The 18,929-nt window shown below is 42.6% G+C and overlaps 1 protein-coding gene and 1 long non-coding RNA gene across 5 annotated transcripts in view; one reads left to right on the top strand and one right to left on the bottom strand.

Annotated features, from left to right (window-relative positions):
• Positions 1–18,929, bottom strand: part of LOC122567911 (probable RNA methyltransferase CG11342) — a 42,548-nt gene that overhangs the window by 9,840 nt on the left and 13,779 nt on the right. The gene's annotated exons all lie outside the window — the stretch shown is intronic.
• Positions 623–17,803, top strand: LOC122567952. The gene is made up of 3 exons (XR_006316931.1): positions 623–1,047; positions 16,389–16,479; positions 16,556–17,803. It is a non-coding gene; the product is annotated as an uncharacterized LOC122567952 (long non-coding RNA).

Below are 18,929 nucleotides of genomic sequence, written 5' to 3'. Positions count from 1 at the left end.
GAGGAATTCTAATTCGACCGAGCTGGATATGATTGAAATCTGTTTGTTCAGCCGCTCCTACCGTCCTTACGCCCGTTATCGGCCATTGTACGGTGAATCTCGATGTAACGCGGGTTCCTTCGCGAAAAATCGCGACGCTACCCATCCGTAGAACGCGGCGAACGATTCAACGTAACGCGTTACGTAAAAATACAGTTTTCCATATTACTTTGAAAACGTAGTTCTTACGTATCTAGCATGTACGTACAAGGAAGCCGATATAGCTATAAAAGGTATACACCTGAACCATTATAACCCACGTAGTGTGTATATGGCGGAACGCCTGCATGTTGTACTTACTGTACTATTTATAACTCGACGCGCATACACGTATATGTAGATGCATGCCTCTTAGCACGATAAAATAGGCACAGTCGTCGAAAACGTGGGAATATCGTCGCGTAATTGGTTCGCTTATCGTTTCCCGGTGACACGAGGCGCGCCGTTGTAATCTGACGCAATTCGTCGCGAAATCGATAACAGCGACGTTTCTCGATTTATTGTTCGTTAGCACGCGATCGAAGTATACGCGCGGACATAGCACAAGGATTGAAATCAGCCGGATTTTACACCTACTATTTACTTGATCGAAACAACGATCTTCTTCTTGCGACTTTATCGAAATTGGGGGACGTATCGAGACGCTGAAACCTTTTCTCCAATTTCAAATGTTATTGCGTACTGTTATAGTTGCGGGCGTATCTTTAGAGATTATTATCGCATCCGGTCTGACGATCGTCGTTGTGCCATTGTCAGCTCGGTACCAGAGACGAACGGTACTTTGTCAAGAGGCGTGTGTTACACGAAAGTAGGTACATGTGTCTGGCGCTACGTCCAACTGTCGCATACGTATGACGGTATGTGCCAAGCGCCGTATCGAAGAGATTGAGAAACTACGTTATACGTTTGCGTATATACAGTATGTAGTTTGTGACGGTTAATCTCGAATAAGGAAGCGCGGTATTTAGTAGCGGTTGCTGTACTCGACGAAACAAAGAGAAGATACCGGTGAGTGATAATCTTATCTTACTTTCATCGGCTCGCGGTGATCCTTTGACGTTCGTTACCGAATGCACACGTATCGAAAATATATTGTCGAAGCTACCGGATAATCTATCTATTCGCGCAAATATACGTAAAATATACGTAGATTGGTAAATCGAACTTGGAAAAGGATCTGCGAACTCGGCGAACGGCCAGTTACCCGGAAACCTGTAAGCGCGACATCGCGCTTGTGGTAAATCTGTCCGTAAATCTGGAATCTTGAATTTTTCAAGTTCCCATAACCCGGGAATTCGAGAAAGCGTGTTACGTGGCGGTATTTAACGCGTTACGATATATAATACACATAGTACGGATACGTATAACGGAATTGTATCTTCGAAATATCTAGCGTAATATAATTCGAAGATTGAAAGCGCGAAGATCGAAGACTGGATGTACGATGTAATCGACTGGCTGTCGAAATAGCTGGAAAACCATGGATGGCATCGGTCAGTGTCATTTTCATCGTACTCGATGTTTATAGTCGATGCCATCGATACGTAGCGTCAGTGGGAAACGACTGGCCGACGATGAATGCCATGGCTGAAGAAAACGCAATCCTATCGAAACGTAGGACGCATCTAAGAAATCTTCTAAACGCAGGAACGAAGAATTTAGCCAATAGTTTTCATTCGCGTTTGAATCACGCGAAAGACGAACGATTCGATTCGGCTGGATTTTCATACCGTTTCGGGCAACTTTTAAACCTTTCCACGTCATAGACGCACGTCGTCGTTACGAAACGCTTATCACTCGTTTTGTATACGCGATACGAATTACGGTAACGAGGATGCACTCTAGTGCCCCGGTTTCTAGAACATTTCCGTTTCCGCGTCAGCGATTTTAATAGAACTTGGGAGAACGTTTCTCGTTTAAGAAACATAGTTGCAGTCATTGAGACGCCGTTACAGATACGTAAGACCAATGCACTCTCTGTTTTCTTGATCGTCGTATTCCGTGCAAAAGGAAAAATGCTACGGTAACGTCTGCTTCGCGATAACATCTGTGACATCGCTTGCACGCGTATTCTATGTATACTCTCGGTAGCACAGAGAATAACTCGCTAATTTATCTTGGTAGTATCACCAAAGAATTTGAATTCTTCGAGGCAAATTGAATGAACCGATTTCAATGCGATATTATTTTCCGAATTTGTTGAAATTCACAGAAATTAACTGGAAATGTTTATTTGTCGTTCGAAGAAAGAAAGAAAGGGACAGAAACGATTCTATGATGTAGAAACATATTAATTAAACACGTAATTAACATATAATATTAAGCGTCGAGCGCAAAAGAGAAACGCGACTATTTGCGTAATGAAAAATGCATAGTTTTAACGGGTGAACGTAACGGGAGACATAGCTACACGTATATCCGTCTTCTTCCCTCTTACCTTCCTGCGTTCGACGATCGATCGTAAATTCATTATACATTTACCAACTTTTTTTGTAGCCGAATAAGTCGATGCGTCCGACATTCTTGAAACTGTTATCTTATTGTTTGCATTCGTGCAAATTACATAACGCGTGATACTCGATGCAAAATGACAAGAACCGTTATGTCTATTTTCCTGATTTCAATGGTTAATATTCCGAGGAGAAACGAGAAGCGATAGAAACTTTTCCTTATTGCCGTTGCTTTTCTTTAGAAACGCCTCGTTTAATAACGTAGTAAATTAAGAAATCGTTGCGTTACGATTAAAACTATATTCCATCTTGTTTTATATCGTTGATATCGAAATAAGTATATGCGTATTTTACGAATATTTTTTGGAACACGCAGCTATCGAGCATTCCATGCGTAATTTTGATCCCTTTAGCCGCGTACGTTATCCCATCGACGTAGTCGATAAATTTAAAAACGCGTTATACGTCGAATTTAACTTATTTTTCACGAAGCTGCTAGATAGACGTAAGATCGGTCTATTACTATATATGATAATTGTCCTGCGCGATATCGCGTCAGACCGTTGACTTCGATCTCCGTTAGATGAATTATTCGTTATGTGTGTAGACGTAAAGTCGATATAGACGGGAAGAGATGTAAAAAAAAAAAAAACGGGCAACTTAGAAAGTCACGGTGCAACGTCTGAAATCACACAATTGCAATTTCCGTAGATGTCGGCGGCTGGTTGGTGAAACATACGTTGCATCCGGTTTGTCTTTAATTCGTCGTTAAAAATCCCACGGTCCACAGGAAGAACGAGTAAAACTGGATCACGGATGAAAACACATCAAGTTCTTCACCAGGGGAAAGAATACTTATAGTTGCTGGGAAGAACAGCGAGGTAATAAAAGTCGACGCCGATGCAAAAGTTTGTACAAGTGTTAGGACGCCTAGCCGTTACATTTATGAAAAATTGCAAAAATATTTCAAGCGGTATATCGTATATAAAGTTGACAGGATACGAAGGGCAATAATAAATTTCTAACAAAGTAGTTGAAAAATGAGATGAGCGAAAGGTATTCAATTTTTATTAAACGTCCCCGATACTTGCTAGTACAGTACTATAACGAACGGCGATATAGGCGGCGTACGTTAAAACAAAAATTGAAAATTACGAAACCGTCCGCGAGAACTCTGGTCTTTAGTCAACCATCGTACATCTGCGCAACGTTCCTTCAAAATTTCGATTTAGTATACGAGCATCGAAGGTCGGACGAGTAGCACGTAGATATCGAGCAACCTCCGTAATCGAGCCCGTCAAGTTTTCAAAAGTTTAAAACGTCTAAGATTTTTCCAGACTCGTGGTAATTTCGAACTTTGAACGTACACGGACGAATCGATCGAAATTTTCGCGATATAAGAAAATTTGGAATAGGGATGCGATTCGAAATTTTCTAAGAGAGAAACCTGCTCGTTATCGTAATCGCGTTTCTCAAACGTGTTTTTCAAACGAAGAGGTAAAGACAGAAACGTCGCGATCTCGACAAATTGCCCGCTCAGTTCGATTCTATGGAACAGAGATACATGGACTAGTAGTATCTGTTGGATCGACGGAAAAGATTCTCTCGGCGGCCTTCAGACACGATCGATAAATTCTCGTACGATTACGATTTCAAGGGGTTCGAGCGTGTAACTGGGTCATCCCAGCAAGGATACGTCGTGAATGCAATTTATCGAGTGCTTCGAGCCGCGAGGAAAACCTCGTTCGATGTCAAGTTCGACTGTCGATTCTTTCGAACTCCGTGCCCCTCCAGATTTCATCTCTTACCGATCCAATCTTCCCATTCCCTGTATTAATTACATTTTTATCGCGCATCCGTTTGTCCTCAAATTTTACTTGCTTTATACGCTTTTATTTGCAACGATATGTTCGTTAAGCGAAACGTCCGTGTTAAGGCAACAACTTTTATATTATAAAAAATAAATTTAAAGGGCGATGGAAGATGAAAATAGCAGCCGGCTTATTTTAATTTAAAATATAAGCAGAATATAAAATACTAATTATTCTATTCTTTTGCATATTGCTAGCATTTTACATGTTTTTTCTTTACTACTTAATATGATATTACAGGTTTACGTGGTTGATTGTAGCAATTTTATGATTGCGAGACACTCATAAATACGATATAAACGTAGGATTTACGAGACACGAATAAATAACGTTGAATAAATAACGACGAAATGGCCACCCACCGATTATCATAAAATAAATTTATTCATTAACCATAATTACTTATGTCGTCAATATCATTATTTTCATCGTACCATTTAATTACATCAGCGAATTTATATAAGATACGTTTAGCGTGTTAAATCATTGTACGATACACGACAAATATATTACCGACCGATATATTAATATTTCGAATATCGATTAGGACAGGCACTTGGAAAATGTTAAGAAAAATTACCGATTGGATATGGATACTTTTTTTGTACGGCTATTTTGTATAACTCGCATTTCGTTATAGTCGTGTATACGATGTAACTGTGGTGTAGAGACTAGATAGAGACTAGAGTGGTGTAGAGCGGGCGATTCCGTCGCAGCGAAAGGGTTACTTACCTAGTACTACTCGACCGTTTAAAGAATTTATCGCCCTACAATCCGTGAATTCGTTTGCTCGTGAAAAATAAATTACGATCGAGCGCAGCTGCTTATCCCGACCGAGAGAAATAATAATTAATAGTCGTTGGAAATAGATACGGTTGGCGGTTTCGCAATGACAGGATACATTACGGACGATATACCTACAGTGAGAGAGAAAAGTATGCGTACACCGTTTCAAGCGAAATAACGTTTTTAAAATTGGACCGAACGACTGGACGAAGAACGTCCTTCTTAAGAAGAGAAAAACGCTCTGCAACGATCGCAACGATTGCAAGCCACATACATGGAAAGACGTACGAATGTTTGGATGTTGGGCCAGAAGCGGCGAAAAAACTGCGAAACGTACGATACGTACGCACGTTTGATGGAGAGATTTCGCTTCGTACGACTCCAACAACGATCGCGAGCTTGGTGGCTCGCGACGATGGAGCAACGATTCGTTAGCTTACGTTAGAAACGTAAGATCCGGCCGACCTCGAGATCGACGATATTGCAAAGTGCGCGGTTGCGCGGTCCTGACCGATCGAATCCGACGTGTCTGGGGACCGTCGAGCGAAGGTCTGTGCCGTGGAAAAAAGGTTGGACGATGCTTTTATCGCGCGGAATGGTGTGCCGATCCTTAGTTCTCTGCGGTTACGAAAGAACAAGCCGCTTGGTGAACTACGGGCCGGGGATTGGCTCGATTTGTTCACGTGCCACGGCGCGAGGCGACCGATTGAGAAACCACCGTGATAACGAGATCCATAAAATCCATCGTCTCTCTCGCCTTTGCCGCGACAATTCTTCGTCTTCTTTCTGCCACTGTTGTTTGAAAATTCGATCTCGTTGCCACCTAAGACTCGCGCGACCCTTTCATCAACGAATGAATTAATTATTATTTATTATACGATAAAATCAAACCAAGCATCGAGATTACGTTGAATAATACGAATTCTCGTGAGCGGAATGCACGCTAGCGTAAAACCCACGAAACGCTGTTTCACAATAGTCAATGAGATATACATATAATATGATAGCAATTATTCATATTTTTGTTCTACTCGTCCGGTTGCATCAGCGTGTTGCAACAGCGAGTTCGTGCGAAACTCGCCTCGCCTCGCCTCGCCTCGCCTCACCTCGCCTCGCCTCGCCTCGTCTCGTCTCCTTTCGTTCCATTTCGTCCCCCGTTTCTCAATGAACACGGCCAATATTTTTTCGTCTCGCGAAATTAATAACATTCAAGGTAAACGTGGTTCAGGGATCAATACCAAAAGTCCATTGCGCGTCCTCCTCTTTTAACGACGCTTTGTTTCGACAAAAACGACGAACGGAGAATCGTTAATAAACAAAGCAAAGAATTCCACTCGTTTTGGAATTCGATCTCGAAATAGAATTTTCGCGCAAGGTTCTAGATCATGCGCTTGGTAAGTTAGTGGAAAATACGACGCGGTTACCTCACGAAACTGCCGTATCGCCAGTATCGAAAAATATATCGAGCGCGTGATACATCGTAAAGAGATACTATTGGTAATAATCAAAGTGTTTCTTGTTTTTCGTTTATCGCCGATATTTAATATTACGATAATGCTGTTGTTCCACGACATTCCCGAGAAAGCTGTTCACGCAAATTAACTATGTGTCCCAGTATGTTAGCCAATTGCTAGTCGCTGTGATAATTGCCAATTCGTCGATTCGATCATTTTCAGAAGATAACGACGGAATTAAGATAATATCCTTAAATTGGTCTAGGACGATTTTTGCACGATACCGTGTACGAGATAATTTATATTCGAGGACGATCGGAGGATCGAACGTCATCAATGACGCACGATTTACCAATCCTCGGTTCTCTCTCGTTCGTCCACGCGCTTCTCTCCTTCTGGCCTTCGTTCGGCCAGGTAGAACCGGCCAGACCAGCCAGAGTTCGCCAACGGGAATGAATGAGCGTACGATACGACGCTACCGAAGAAACGATTGCGGCACTTTGCTTCCGCGATGCGTGCGAACATTACCAGAGAAACACGAACGTGACGAACCGTTCGCTTCCATGCGCTTTACAGTCACGTTTTCGGGAATTACGATCGGAGCAAATTAGATAAACGTTCGCCGAAGCCAAGTTGCAACGAAGATAACTTGTTAATTAGTCGAAAATATTTTGATATCGGTGCTATGCTTTGTAATCACGTTTTCGATAATTTACAGCGATCCAATGGTATTTTCGAACAGTCGATATTTTGCAAGAGACGTTAAAAATTTCGTTCCTTAAAACCGAAATTCCGACATTTTGAAAATGCCTCCACCTAAATCCTCTTTCGTTCTATTTTATGCCATTTTACTCTATTTCGTTTCATTCCCCCCCCCCCCTCCCACTTTATTCCACTTTAGTTCGTTCGAACCACGCGCGATGGCTCCTGATCGTTGAGTTTAATCTTACGAGTTTATCTCTCCTACCGTCTTCGATAAACACATCCTCTTGCTATATCGCCAATTTTCTTCCTATCTATTTTTAGAGAAGAAATTGCAACCGATTAACTCGATTAAATCGAAAACCGTGCCTTGATCGAAATTCTCAACTTTGTCGATAAAAGGAATATACAACGTCCTACGCGCGTGACTCATCTTTCGTCAACGGCGCTCTACCAACTACAACTACGAATAATTCGAATCGTTTGAAATTAATTTTAATTCGAAACAATTCAATTCCCATCAAAGTATCATCAAGAACATCTCCGACTCGATTACTACACGGAAACCAAATTGATCAACTCTATCAGCTTTGACGTTTACTTCCTCGTAAGTTAAATCGTGTGCGGAGTAAAGTTGCTTATTCCAGTCGTATTTCCAATTGATTTCAAGCTTGGTCGATTGGTACGATCGACGAAAAGTAGGAAGTAACGGTACGTAGCTGTCAAGAATTTTTTAAAAGATCCGACGATAATTAAAATGGAATATCGTTAAGACGAGAAAACCAAGTTACGAAGTTCAACGGAAATTCAAAATATGGAATTAAAAACCAAATAATATTAAATTTATTATCGTCGTAAATTTAATGCAAATATAACGTAATATATTTTTCGATAAAAACGATACCGAAATATTTCCAATTTGATCGACCGCTCGCCGCCAGTGTTCCATTTAAGAAGTTAAATATTACGTTGTCTAATATCCGTATAACTGGTGAAAGACAAGGCAATTTTAAGTAGCGCGTACTTTCCATCTGATCTAATCGGAGTTGCTTCGAAGAATCGAGTTCTGCATAACCGATTTACTCCTCGATGCGTAATACATAATAACAAATACTCGATCGATTACTCGACCGATTCTTCCTCTTCTTTTTTCTTTTTTGCATCGTGATTGATATGAAAGAGGTTGACTCTTTTCCGTACATGTGCATGTTAGTTAAAAGTCGTTACGAAGCCGATACAGTTGCGGCAATTACGCACGAGTCGGTTCGCTCGGTTGCGCGTACGGTTGCGTTACATGTATACAGGGTGATCTGCAAAAGAGATGAAACAATATTTCACGAGTCACTGCAAAAGCTACTTTTTAAAATCTTGCAAATTTCGGTTTAATCGAATCGTGCTTTCGATATGTCGATTTACGCGACAAAGTTATAGGTATAAAGCGATCGTTACAGCGACCTAGCGGAGAATCGTGGTCACTCAAAAGTCTGAAATACCTCAAATCGTAGAGAAACTTTAACGAACAGATATACATATAGCTGGAACAAACAATTCTGTTGCTCGATTAAATTATTTAAATTTGTTGCTGGTCACCCTGTATGTTCGCGTGGTATCGCAGCTAGGCAGGAAGGTGACGCAAAGTTGAGCGTGGACCAAGATGTCGCAGTAACGGAGGAGAAGGGTCCACGTGACGCTATAATACACTTTTCAGTAGCTCGACGACGTTTCGTCGGATTTTCGTTGCGGTATATTTTCGACCAGGGAACTCGCGATTCCTCCTAGGCTCGCGAAACTGCTTCAGCGTTAACCGTCGAACGCGATCGTGGCAACCTTCGAGCTTCGCGACGATCGGATTACCGGTTTGTCAGGAACTTTCTGATCGCACGATGTTACTCCGAGTAGGTGTCGGTGGCGTTTGCTTCGAACAGTGGAGATATAACGCCGATGTGCGAGCGTTGTTATTTTGCATTTAACGAAAGAATATATAAGACGAAGGAAATTATTAATCGATCGACGAATAAAATTGGAAGTTTTTACAACGGCAAGAAAAAAAATTGCTCTATCCCCGTCGGTTTAAAAAAAAGGAGAAAAAAAAACAAACAAACTTTTGCAAAAACGCACGATTGTATCGCGCGAAAACTAAAAGCGTTAGAAGCTTCGAATTTGTCTTAAAAGACGGGGGAAAGTTCGTAAACGTGACGATACCTACGGCTATTGTTATTCGTGGTTTCGAATGGTTGTAAACGAGCGAACAAAGTTCGAAGAGAGAAAAAGGCTGCTGACGCGCGTACTTTCTACGTACTGTTTTAACATTTTTACGAAGAATTATTCATTTGGCAGGAATTTACTCCGACAGCGTCGGATTCTATGGATATTTCCGAGGATGCGACGATGTAGGAAAAGTGTCGGAACTGACGGGGAAAATAGTAATGGACAGCATGCGCGTGGCGTGTTGCCGCTATACGGCCATATTGTTCGTCTGCCGCGGCTCATCAGTGTCGTAACTACGCGTAATCGACGCTCTTACTATACGCGTATGTACGACGTTCAGTTTGCTTTGTTGTTTTTTGTCGCATTGCTGTTTGTTTTCGCGCATTCCTCGATACTAGTCACCGAATTACGAACAACTGTTAAATAATTTCCTATTGGCGAAAGTCGTAAGGAGAATCGAAAACGATCTCTCGATCTCGTTTTAAACCGTAGAAGAACAAAGTGGAATATGCGAGAGGTAGAACGACAAACTCGAAGACGTTCGTGTGTTGCTAACGGACGAAAAACGCGTAACCAGAAACGACAAAAGTATATATGCGTTTTGAAGATCTTCAATAAAATATCGTTTACCGTTAAAAGTAGAGTCGTTAGTTGGGGTTAGTCACGGTTAGTATTCTAAACTTAGCGTATCTTTGATCGTGACGCTGTTTTTATTAAGTAGAGTATCGAGAATTATCGAGCAGTTACGACATTCTTATCGTAGTAACCAGCTGGCTTTTAGATGTAATTTTTCTAGATACGCGAAAGTTGGCAGCTTCTTTAAATATACGGAATTTACGAATCCTCTAAAACGCGAGGCTCGCACGAATAAACTTTAATTTTCCATACGGCGGCACCCGCCTATTCGTTCGTAGTCGTTTCTTTCTTATCTTCGTTATACGTTATATACGTGTATACGCGGTATACCGTGAAACTGTAATCAGAGATCTGAAAAATTTGCGCTAGCATCGCGCGAACGGACGTACTCGCGCGATGACCGCGTTGATCGAACCAGCATCTTCTCTAACGCTGAAACACCTTGCGTACGAAAGAAATCCAAATGGCTGCTATTTCCCTTGCCGATATCGCAATGTTGCCTAATAATTGCGCAAAGGAAAGCACGTAAGTGATCAGATTTTGTCGCTCCGTTGCGTCATTTGTCATACGCACGTAGGTGTGAAAAGCGTTGCTCGTTGGATGCGTGGTATATATTTAAACGTTGCATCGGCTGGTGTTCCTGAAGCGAGCTGTAAACACCGCGCGTGGTGGGGATGGCGCTGCGAAAGACACGGCAACGCGAACCTCGAGTCGAGGTCGGCATTCTCTCGTGACTGTCGCTTCGCTCGTTCCCCTCGGACAAGCGTCCTCGAAAATCGACGAATCGAGCGTTCATTGTCAGTCCCGGCGAGCCACGCTATCCGTTACGGCCGATACCGGCCTGCTGATTTTCAAACGCGTCCGTCCTCGCATCCAATGCTTCTTCTTCCTCGGTCGACAACGACGTATACCATTTGGTAACAGCCGCTACCGACAGCTCGCGGTCGTCTTTCGACAAAATTACCATTAAATACGTATCTTTGGAAAAGCCTTTCGAACGTGTTTCCATTTCGGACAAACGTTTCACACACAGCGTAGATACAGCTGCAATCAATTTTTCAAATTTTATTTTCTTCGATACTTTACGTCGCAAGACGCGAATAAGATACGAACGAGATAACAGACTTACAGCGAAGTAACTAAGTAAAGTAAAAGCGGCGAAACGCGTGCAATTTTTACCAAACGTCGTCAGATTCGATAATCGTAACCGATAGTGTACCTAATCCGTTGAGAAAAAAGAAAGTTTCTCTCGATATCGATAAGAACGGACTCGTCCGTTTCGCGGAACGGAGACCGAAATGGAGGAATTTATTCCTGGTATTCGCCACGTGTCACCAGATACGTAATCGATATACCCGCATCGATGATTAGCGATCGATGGAACGGAGTCGTTCCTCCCTAGGCAAGCGCGCGATCCACGTCGAACGATAGCTTTTTACCTACATTTTTTATTTCTCGCGCGTACTTTTCCTCGAAACGACGATCTGATGCAATCCCGATGACCATTGCCGATAAAATAGTTGTATAGATTCGCGTGCTTATGATAAAGTAACGTTTATTGTCGACTACGAATCGGTGAACGCATACCGTAGCGATAGTTTCCGCCTGTTCGAGTGCAATGGTCGACGTTCGATCGAGGCAACGTCACAGACGCGTTACCATTGGTACAATGATATTTACGTAAGAACGTGAAATCACGATCCCGTCCCGTCCCGTTATGACGGAAAGTTTACGGGAATCCTGCTTGGAATTTTTCGACGACGCTTCTCGATACTAGCAAACCTTGGCAAACAGGGAATTTTCAGCCGGGAATTACTTGTCTCGCGATTTTTTCTTTTTCTTTTTCTTCTTTTTTTTTGATAATAGGGAAACTGTCGCGTAATACGTACAAATACCTGAATAGAGATAGAGAGATCTAACGAGTTTCCCTTCGACGAAAAGCGGGCAATTTCGATACGACGTGTTAACATTTAACTTAACGAAATAATATAAATATGATAATATGATAAATAATAACGCGATAAATAATAACACGATCGGAACACGAAAAAAAAATACGAAACGTTCGAGTCGAGAAACATGGATCATCAGGAGCTGGAAACTCAAAGATTTTCTGCCGATAAGTAACGATATATATAGAGATATATATATACGTATATGTATATAACGAAAAATTGCACGGTGAAAGACGTTAAAATGAAATAAAATAAAGTCGTAGAAAAAAGGTTGCAGCAACAAAGTGAAACGTATCGTTTGTACAACGAGTCCGGTAACGATCGTTGTACCTGCAGCCAACGAACGAAATATAACGGATCGTAATAAAAAGGAACGTTCGTCGTAAAACGGATTTTCGAAAGGATACGCGCATCCTGCCCGGTTCTGGTGTCTATTTTCCGTTGCACACCCGAGCAGCTGGCTGGAGGAAACCGGACGAGGAAGAGGATGCTGACGAACGAGGAGAGCGAACAAGAGATCCGACTTTGTTTCGCTTCGGTTTAACCGCAACCCCGTGGAAACGCGTGCGAGCGATGTCACCAGGGAAGACGCATCGGCGCACGTGGCATATTACTTTCAGCCTCGCTACAAATCCCAAGAGTCTATCTGTTTCGAACGTATGCCAAGAACGCGGAGGAAATTTTTGCCTCGTCGTATCGTTTTCGGGAAGACTCGTATCCCGAACGCTTCTTTGCGACCGAACGTTTTTCAGTGGGATAGAGCGAGGTGGATACTAACAACGCGTAGCATCGGATAACGCCATCTCACAAAAATTATCAGAGTTACGAAAAATCGTTTTATACCGCAAACTTATAGATCGTAATAGTTTGATCGTGTAACGAGCGACATTGATAAAATTATCGATAATGACGGAGATGCGTGCACGCCTGTGTACGAGAACGAAACAATCGTAATTAAAAAAATTAAAGCGCTGGGTCAACGAAATTACGATAAACGAGTTTACGTTGTAAAACTTTTTCGCGATCGCACGAAGTAACGCGTTTAACATCATCGATAATTTTCTCTACTAAGACGCTTTGTCGTGTAAATTAATCTCGTACAATTTTTGCGATTATTTAACGTTCAACGTTTACCGATATTTCGCTATACACGCCGTCACGCTTAGCACCGATACGTTTAAGCATGGTTCGTTCAACGTCCAGAAGGGAAAGAATTTCGACGTTTTGCCAGCAGTTGACGATCTTTTCGCTCCTCCTCGGGTGTCACGTATCGAACGTTGCCTCTTGAAAGAGATACTTATTGATATTTATTAGTTTTGACGGAGGAAGAAGGACGGAGAGATAAGTAAGTGCAACGATAAGTTGCTGACACGGACTGTTCGTATCTGTTTCGAGAGGCAACGTTCAACACGTGGCACTCGAGACGGGAACAACATCGCCAACAATGTTTCTGCGTAATCAAAAGGATCGATAGATTTGAAGATGAAGGTAAATTTAAAGATAACGAATCAAAGTCGATGTCGATATCGTTGAAAGTCATCAAAGTACCATGGAATGCTGCGAAGAAAGATATATAATTCCGTCTAATTTTACCTTCGTACGTCGAGAAATAACGGTGTAAAAAAATAATTCCTCTTTGCGAAGTGCCCTTGTTGTAGCGTGCGATGCTCGCGTAAAAAGTTGTTCGTATCCGCTCGGAAATCCATCTCTCCGGACTCCACCGTGTCCGTTGGGGTTGGGGATCTTTTACAAGCGGCGCTCGTTAAAACGACGCGAGCGTATTCGCCAACAGGTCGCAAAAAGTTTATGGAATCTCGGCAAACGGCGGGTTTCTAGCTGTTTGCTTCTGATTTCCATGCTGTTTGCGAATCCGTTCGCTCCAATGGGGGCGATTCCATACTTTTGCCGTTCGCGAACAACTTTGGCAGACTTTTTGCAGACCCCTAGACGCGAGGATGGACGTGGAAACGCGAAAAAATGATACGTCATTGGCGGTTACCAAACGCCGATATAGCGTAACAGGCTTGGCAAAAGGTTTCACGATGTTCCGCGAAATATCGGGAGAAGACGAGCTGCGAATTACAAAAAACGATGGTCGAGCGTATTGTGCCGGGATCAGAGGTAGAGAAAGCAGGTGTCCGCGGTTCGGAAAGACCGCAGATCCGCTGCGGGATAAAGGAGCAGCGCGCGATCGGCGCACTTTTCCCCAAAGTCCGCGGGAGAAAGCACGATCGTGGAAGGAGAAAACAACATATAGGAGCATGGAGCGGTTCCGGAATCGATAACTGGAAGTCACGGATATCCATTGCGGGACGAACCGGGAGAATATCTGCCGCTGTTATCTCGGTACCGCCTTTCCGTTGTTCGTGAGCACCGCTTACGCGTGGGAGGGTCCGTGTATCCTTGCTCGAGTTCCTTCGTCCCTATTCTCCACCGTCTCGAGACCTTCGCCTCGAAGTTATCTCCTCTCCTTCGACCGAAACTCGCTAGCGATCGGCATCGATACGGGATGACCGTTTTATATTATAGCTCGATCTTTCCATATGCTTCCACGCAACCGACGATTCTTTCGTTTCTCTCAAACTGAAAACTGCGTGAATCGCGGCTGATTCCCGTTACGACTGTGTTATTAACGGAAGCGTATCGGCGATAAAATTCGCTCGAATTCGATTCGATCGGTCTTCTTCATCGTTAAGACGACTCCACGTAGTCTCGATCTGGTCAGATAATAAACGTGCGGTCATCGTTCGTTCGAGACTGCGTTATTCGCAGAACGATTCGAAGCGTCTCGTTCCCATCGCTGAAGAAACAGGCGCGTTTTATCCGTTCCTATACTTTCTTCCTTTTCCTGCTCGCTTCTCCCTTTGACTATTTATCCTTTCGCGAACGTGCCCTGGACACGAGCGAAAATGCCGGCGAACCGGTTCCTGAATTTTTCGTCTACTCCCCGTCCCGGACTTTAGACCGGTATTCCTCCGCGTTGCAGGATGCGTAGGCTGTTTCGCGGTGTATCTCGCGAATCACCGTATCCATTCCGGATACGCAAATTCGTACCACTTATTCGTGTCACGAATACGAGACGCTCGTATCCGCTTGTCAGGTACGTGTATGTTGCGCGAATTGGCTGTGTGCGGACGGATGCGTTTCAGGAACAACGCAACTATCGACTTGTTGTCTACAATGCGAGCGAAAATGAAATACAACGTTTTAAATTAAACGAATAATTCGGTGCTCTTCGTATCTTTTCCACCGACGCTGTAAGATATCAAATACGACGCGAAATGTTTGAACGTTTCGATTTTCTAAACCGACATCCTACGTCCAAAAGGCGTGTTTCTCGTTCTCGCGACAGCGTTTTCAGCGATTGAGAGAAAGTATTTGTTCGAATTAAGTCGAATATCGTCGATTTATTTTACGATTGTTCGCTTCTGTCCAGTCGAGAATTCATCGAATACACGTAGATGTTTTCAAATTTCATTTAGTTGGAAATAAAGACGTACTATCGGATACAACGGACCATCGATCGCGAGTAAGCTTCCGCTGGCGCGAGTACGGAGTACGATCGGAAACGACAGAGATAACAGTAGCGTCGGTTCTAGCGTCGATATCGACGTACCGATTCGAATAGCCTCGCCAAGGTTTTCGGGAAAAGCGATCAGGACATTGGCAGGTTCCTTCGCTGTATCTTTTTCACGTTTATCTGGACGATTAAAAACTCGGAGGGCAAACTTTTCAGGCCAGATCCAGTTGGAGGCCCGTTTGTCTCTTCGTTTTCGTTTCTCCTCTTTGTCGATACTTTAGCCCATGGAATCAGAGTATTCTCGGCATACTTGTGGCGAGATAAAAAAATCGCGTTACTAGCTGGATTTCCGAAACTTGTCGTTTCACGGTGTAATATCGAGTTATATCAGGCGGATCGTTTCGCAACGGACCGTCTAATCGAAATCTTTCGTAAGACGAATACGCCGCGATTCTTATCTCTGAATGAAATAAGAAGCGAAACGAAACAATAATAATCGTTCTTGGAACTACGGGCCCTTATCAGTGGCGTATTAAAAGGCTTCTCGCGAGCTCGCATTCTTCGACCTTTGCCGAGTAACGGCGAACCATCTCGCTTGCAAATATAACGATCGTTCGCATTTTATCGACGTTGATTAAGTTAAATTCCGAGGGGCTGGCTTGTTAATTTTTCTTCGTTCTTTCCAGACTTTTTGAATCGTATTACTTTTACCATCGTTATTATCGATTAATCCTTTGTGTTTCTCACTCCCTTCTTCTTTTTTCCAGCGATTATACGACTACAGCAATTATAATTAAAAAAACTTATGCGTTTCATCGATCTACCGCCTGAAATTTGCCCCATGTCGCGTACATATACGTAGGTAAAAATTTATTTCCGCTATAATAAGCTATATACACGTGTGTAACGGCCGTTTATATTTTCCGTCTTTCAGGATCAAAAATGATGTATCGAAAAAGATATACACGTGTAACGCAACGACGAATTTAAATGTAGAGAATACGCGAATAACGGCAAGGTACATATCATTACCGTTATACTTTGCGACTAAACCAGACGAAAGCGTTGTTCCTTCGCGGATTTACGAATCAACGTGTCGCAGTTTATCTGTAAGTCTTCGGAGGAGACTCTGTTTACGCGATCAATCTATGCAGGTATATATTTGCATTTCGCGTAGTCGCGATAGGCATCGTTCCATTGCACGAGAAAGGAATATATATCCGTGTCGAAAAACTCGAATTAACATTCGGTTATCTTGACGTACCTTCTCACTGGACGAATTTTCCTACCGCGTTCAAGCTGATCTGAACGCAGGTTTTATATCTCGATATTATCGTATTTGTACGTCTCTATATCGCTATATTCTCCAATTGTCCTACATTCAAAATTCGTGAATTTCGAATCCACGAACCGAACAAAGCGTCTAACTTTACTCCTACGTCATCGTGTTTCCAGAGAAGAAACGTCAAAGGGTTTCTCCAGCGAATTCCCAAGAAACAATATTCTGTACCTTTGGAAGGGAACGGTTCCCGAACGTAGGTACATTTTGCGCAATGCAGGCTCTACAGCGATACTTTTTCATCGATCTCCATCCATGGAACACAGATTTGTGTCGCTACGTCTCGGATGCGCGCGCGTGCGAACAAACAAGCACTGGCTTGTTACAGCGCTATAAACACTTGTAGCACTTCTTATCTCAGATTTAGCGCAGAGAAACGTTCGCTGTAAAAATTGTTACCCGGTATTGGCTTAAATTATTTATCAATTTATTCGATTTACGAAATCGAATTTCTAATTTTCTTGCTTATTTATCGAATTCGTCCTCCAAGTTGTTAGGAATACCGCATCGTTGCTAGAAATCTGCAAACGTTTTAACTAACGTTGATTCGCGTTAAGTAATGTTAAAATTAACGAAACATATTTTAATGTCAACGTTTCGTATTTTAACCTACTAATTTTAATAATAAAACCTTTGTTGCGATGATATTCTGATAATATTAAATAGTATCGATTTGAAATTTATCGCTGGTTCGAACGGTGGTATTGTTACGATAAAATTGGACTAAAGGTCAAAGCGACACGGGTTTCACACAGATTTGACACTGATACGACGTTGATACGACATGGCTAAATCGAGGGACGATACACCGTCTTATGCGAGAAACGCATGGTCTCGGATAATCGATGGTCTTTAGTTTGTCGAAAAAAAAAAAAAAAAAAAAAACAAAGTTACATCGTAGCACGAATTAAAAACGCTAGAACTAGATACAGGTATCTCCTTTTCAACTTGAAGATTTATTTGTTCTTCGCGTAGTATTACGTCGTAATTGTACGATAACCAACCACCGTGTGAAAAGCACGCGAGAAGAGACGTTTGAAAAATTCAATTTAAAAACATTAGTAAAATCATTAGGCAGAGGCGGTGTTTGATAAATATCGTAATCAGGAATTACGCGATATTAACATGTACATAGATACGTATGAGAGAAAGATTTTCTCTTATAAAAGCCGTGACCTCGATCCATACACGTACGTACGTAATTACGAACCAAAATACAAATTCTAATTTTACTTAAGACGATAACTATCACTACCATTAAAACTTATCACGGTTGACTTAGAGTTAAAATACAAACTCGTTTTAAACTAGTTTTACTGTAGATGATAAGCTGCATTGGTATTTATCCGCTGGCTTTTAATCGTACTAAAGGGTCGGTGGTGAAGCGTTACTGCACGCGCAGTTGATCGATCTGCGAAAAGGGCTTTCACTTTCTGTTACGAATATCGAAATATATGGTATTCGTTTCGAAACCGTGATCCCATCGATAGGATAATTATATAACGTTCTTAATAATTCTTAATTACGAAATATCGAACGTGGAATCTAGCTAGTGCGCTACACTGTCGTCCAATGTATCCCGAACGGAACAAACAGCGATAGCGATACTGTATCTGCCGTGTGAACGACGCGATACGCAATCCGTCGTAAGGTTTCGTCCGTCGCCTTCGCGCGAACAGTATCGCCGGCGATCGAGATTTTCCATCTCGGGATGCGCGTCCGATTCGGAATAGCGATATTCGCGTGTATTCGGTACGTATTTTTGAAATTGAGGCTTAAGCGCGGTCGCTTCCAAGTCCACGGATGTTACGGTGAATGGCTTTGTCCGCCATCGTCGAACGTGACGATCCAGCTCGAGCGAGGTCGTTCGCGAGCTTTCAAGATCCGTCCTTCCTTGGACTCCCTTGGACGAAGGTACGCGGCTGCCGCGTGGTCATAAGCCGTGATGATCGGCAAGCGAGATCGTATC

Source organism: Bombus pyrosoma, linkage group LG1 (genome assembly GCF_014825855.1).
Source record: "Bombus pyrosoma isolate SC7728 linkage group LG1, ASM1482585v1, whole genome shotgun sequence".
Taxonomy (NCBI): domain Eukaryota; kingdom Metazoa; phylum Arthropoda; class Insecta; order Hymenoptera; family Apidae; genus Bombus; species Bombus pyrosoma.
The sequence above is the reverse complement of the archived record's forward strand: the minus strand, read 5'-3'. Positions and strand labels throughout refer to the sequence as shown.